The sequence below is a fragment of the Zalophus californianus genome, chromosome 6, assembly GCF_009762305.2.
Source record: "Zalophus californianus isolate mZalCal1 chromosome 6, mZalCal1.pri.v2, whole genome shotgun sequence".
NCBI lineage: Eukaryota > Metazoa > Chordata > Mammalia > Carnivora > Otariidae > Zalophus > Zalophus californianus.
Window position 1 is genome coordinate 53,087,155 of NC_045600.1, and position 4,188 is coordinate 53,091,342.

At 40.7% G+C, this 4,188-nt stretch overlaps 1 pseudogene; it reads left to right on the plus strand.

Annotated features, from left to right (window-relative positions):
- Positions 1 to 1,866: 1,866 nt before the first annotated feature.
- LOC113909304 lies at positions 1,867 to 2,726 on the plus strand (annotated as a pseudogene).
- Positions 2,727 to 4,188: the final 1,462 nt, after the last annotated feature.

Here is a 4,188-nt window from a genome sequence, read left to right on the forward strand (position 1 = left end):
CATTACATTGATGTTGCTTTTTATTTATAATCTTTTTATTAATGAATATATAACCATATATGAGCACCCTTACTATATTTCATTTTGTGTTTTTTTAATAGACTTCATTTTTTTTTTAAAGATTTTATTTATTTATTTGTCAGAGAGAGAGAGAGAGCATGCACAAGCAGGGGGAGTGGAAGGCAGAGGGAGAAACAGGCTCCCTGCTGAGGAAGGAGCCCGACGCAGGACTTGATACCAGGACCCTGGGATCATGAGCTGGGTCGAAGGCAGGCGCTTAACTGACTGAGCCACCCAGGCATCCCGATAGACTTTATTTTTTAAGGCAGTTTTATATTTTGTGGTTTTTACATAAAATTTCTCTATTTTACAAAATTTTAACTAAAAAGGCTACATTTAGGTCACCAGAGTTCTTAAAAGTTTCTCAAGTTTTAAAACTTTTTGTTTTATCTTCTTTACTTAGAATTTACATCCTGTCTATTTCAGAAAAGATTTGAAGTGGTTTATGAGATTAGGCATAATGCAAAATAAGGCAATTAGGGATAGAAGGAAGAGATATCATCCAAATATAGCAGAGGGAATGAGGTGAACAGACACCCAGGGTGAGGTGATTGGTAGAACTGGGGCACTGATTTTGGCTCTAACTTTCCTGTCAGCCAAGACAAAGAGGAAAAGATCATGTAGCATAGAATTTTAATTTCTGACTAGAGAAAGAATTTAGATATTAAGATTTCTTTTAATCGAGCCTGAACTTTGGTTGTATTTTAATAACTTATTTAAGAGACATTGAAAAGGTACAGAACAGGATTTTTGCTTCATTTAAGACAAACACATGCATCCCGTTCAAATCTGATCATAGAATACCGTACGTCCATTTAGTGCTTTCTTAAGTTGTTTTATTTGAAAAGTAATACATGTATATGGAAATAAAATTTTAAACTTTCCAAAATGGCATACAGTTAAAAGTTGAAGTACTGGGACACCAAGTACTGGGACACCTGGGTGGCTCAGTCAATTAAGCATCTGCCTTTGACTCAAGTCATGATCCCAGGTCCTGGAATCGAGTTCAGCACTGAGCCTTCGCTCAGCAGGGAGTCTGCTTCTCCCTCTGCCTGTGTTCTCTTTCTCTCTGACAAATAAATGAAATCTTTAAAAAAAAATTGAAATACCTTTTTTTATGATTTATTTATTTTAGAGAAAGAGAGAAAGAGAGGGGTGGGGGAGGGGCAGAGGAAGAGGGAGAAACTTAGGCAGATCCTGGGGGCTTGATCTCACAACCCCCAAGATCACGACCTGGAACCAAGAGGCCAGTGCTTAACTGACTGTGCCACTCAAGTACCTCAAAGTTGAAGTATCTTTAGTATCTTTACTTTCTCTGGCCTCCTGGCCCTTCCTCAGAAGTAGCAACTATTGACAATCCTATTTGAAGTTCTTGCAGTGGTTGTCTTTGCAACTCTAAATGATATGGGTATGCTTTATTTCTTGATCAAATTGAGTATATAGAAGGTATTGATAGACTTTCTACTACTGATAAGGAACAAAGTTCATTATCTTTGCCAACATTTTCTCCTCACTCTTTCTCACATTTTTATTAGTCATATTATTATATTTTAATTCTCTTACTGAATAAATTTAACAGTTTAAATTTTACTTAAATTTTTATTTCCTAATCCATGAATTTGAGACAGTATCTCTTGAGTTCTCTGGAGCAGGAGGAGGAAATCAGTGCTCTTAGACGTCTCTTTTCTCTCTCTTTTCCCCCCAATTTTGCCAGCTCTACCCTACTTTTCCATAATCAGTGTTTAAATTATACAAGTTGCCAGCACTGCTGGGGAAGACCTGGGGACAGAGCAGGGCTGAGCGGCCATGGCCAAACACTTTAAAGAAAGAAGTAGATGTCCTGTGTGCCTGACTCACCTGGAGACGCCCCTGTACCTGCAATGTGGCTTCCTCTGCTGCCTCCGCTGCATCGATTCACTGCAGAAGGAGCCCTGAGGGGAGGGTTTCTTGTGCCCCTCCTGCTCCGTGGTCTCTCAGAAGAAGGACCTCAGGCTCGGTACCCATCTTGGGAGGCTGGTTTTGAGGATCAAGGAGTTGGAGGCCCAGCTGACAGCCGTTCTGTAGATGAACCCGAAGATGCGCAAGTTCCAAGTGGAGGTGCCCCTGATATTGACACTGCTAACCACGACCTCATCATTTCTGAGGACCTGAGGAGTGTCGGCTGTGGGTATTCCAAAAAGAACTGGAGAGCCCGAGCCGAGAGATTCAACTATGCCCTGTGTGTCCTGGGCTTCTCTCGGTTCCCCTTTGGCCGCCACTACTGGGAGGTGGATGTGGGGACGAGCAAGGAATGGGATGTGGGTGTTTGCAGAGACTCTGCTAATCGACAAGGGCCAATTCTACTGTCCGCAGAACTTGGCTTCTGGACGGTGGGCTTGAGAAAAGGAGATCTCTTCCAAGCCAGCACCATGCCTGTGACTGTTCTCTCGGTGAGCCCCCGGTTACACCGACTAGGGATTTTCCTGGACATGAATTTTGGCACTGTTTCCTTTTATCACATTAGCAATGGATCACATATTTTCACCTTCACTGAAATTCCTGCTGTGGAGACACTGCATCCATTTTTTGCTCTTTCAGATCCCATCACGGATGGTCAAGTCTTCCTGAGAATCTGTTCTGTGATGAATCCAGCTCCAGTGGGATCTGATACAGAACAAAGTTTCTAGAGAATCCCTGTGTGCTCAGAGCCGCAGCTGGGACCTTTCCTGCTTGTTACGTGGATGGCACAGCGGGCAGCAGAAAAACACAGAACAGTTGGTGAACATGAACACTAATTACATAAGGGAGAAGTGCCTTTCAAACAAAGTATCACCACAGTCATTCTCTTTGGGACTTTCATATTTCTGTTCCAGTGAACGGGTTCTGGATTTTCAGATCAATTTCCAAATGTATTTATTTTCTGCAGTATTAACATAGTGTGTGATGGAGATTATAAACTAAATAAAAATGTGGATGTGACCTAACAGAAAAATAAATAAATAAATAATACAAGTTGAAAACTGACAGCTGGAGGGCCGAATCTAAGCATTCAGAAGTATTAGCTTTGACCCCTGGTGACTGTTTATTTTTAAAGGAAATCAAACCAATAGCTAATATGTGAAAATAGAAATATTTCATATATTCTCCTTTGTTTTTCTTTTTGAGAAAAATGGAAGAACTGCTAGTATTGGGCCCACATTCTGTATGGTTATAATTGATTGAAGCAGAGGAATAACTTCTCCCTTTCAGTGAGGCTTATGCTCATTTCTTCCCAGTCACTTTGATACATTTACATTTACTTGCCCCCACCCCGTCCCCGTAAGCATCTGAGTTTGTGTGTGCTCCTTAGTCTGTAGTATTTAGTTTTATTCTATCGTTATCATTAAGTGATCCATGCTTTGTTTATGGAATGATTCTGTTCTATGTTCTGAGATATTTCCTTATCTTTTTCTTCTTCTAGATTTTTATTCGTTTTTTTTGAAAAAAAAATTATTTCACCAGTTTATTTTAGCCGTGAACACTGTTATTTTCTGAGTTCAGTTTATCATTGCAGATTATTCTTATTTGCTGGATATAGTAGAAATAATCAAAATCCCTTTGATTAGAGAGTTCTTGCATCTGTTTTTAAATTTTCCTCTAATTCCCTGAATTATCTGTTTCCTCTAAAGTCAGTTGTTCTCATTCATTTTCATCCATTTTTCTTGTACTAATTGGTTATTTTTGGTTGTTCTTTCATACTCGTGAATGTAGAACTATCACTAGATTGACATCACTAGTTTTTTTCTTCTTCTTGTCAGCTTCTCCTTCGACTTCTTCCTTGGCCCCTTCCTCCTCTGTAGCTTCATAGGTACGTGGTGTGCTGTGGGGCTCTGTTCTCCCCTTGCCATCTGCACACATTCCTCAGGTGATCTCATGCAATCTGATGGCTTTATTTTATTTTTTTTAAAGATTTTATTTATTCATTTGAGACACAGAGATACAGAAAGAGAGAGAGCATGAGCAGGGGGAGAAGCAGAGAGAGAGGGAGAAGCAGACTCCCCGCTGAGCCAGGTGCCCAACGTGGGGCTCGATCCCAGGGCCCTGGGATCACGATGTGAGCTGAAGGCAGATGCTTAACTATTTGAGCCACCCAGGCACCCCGATATCTGA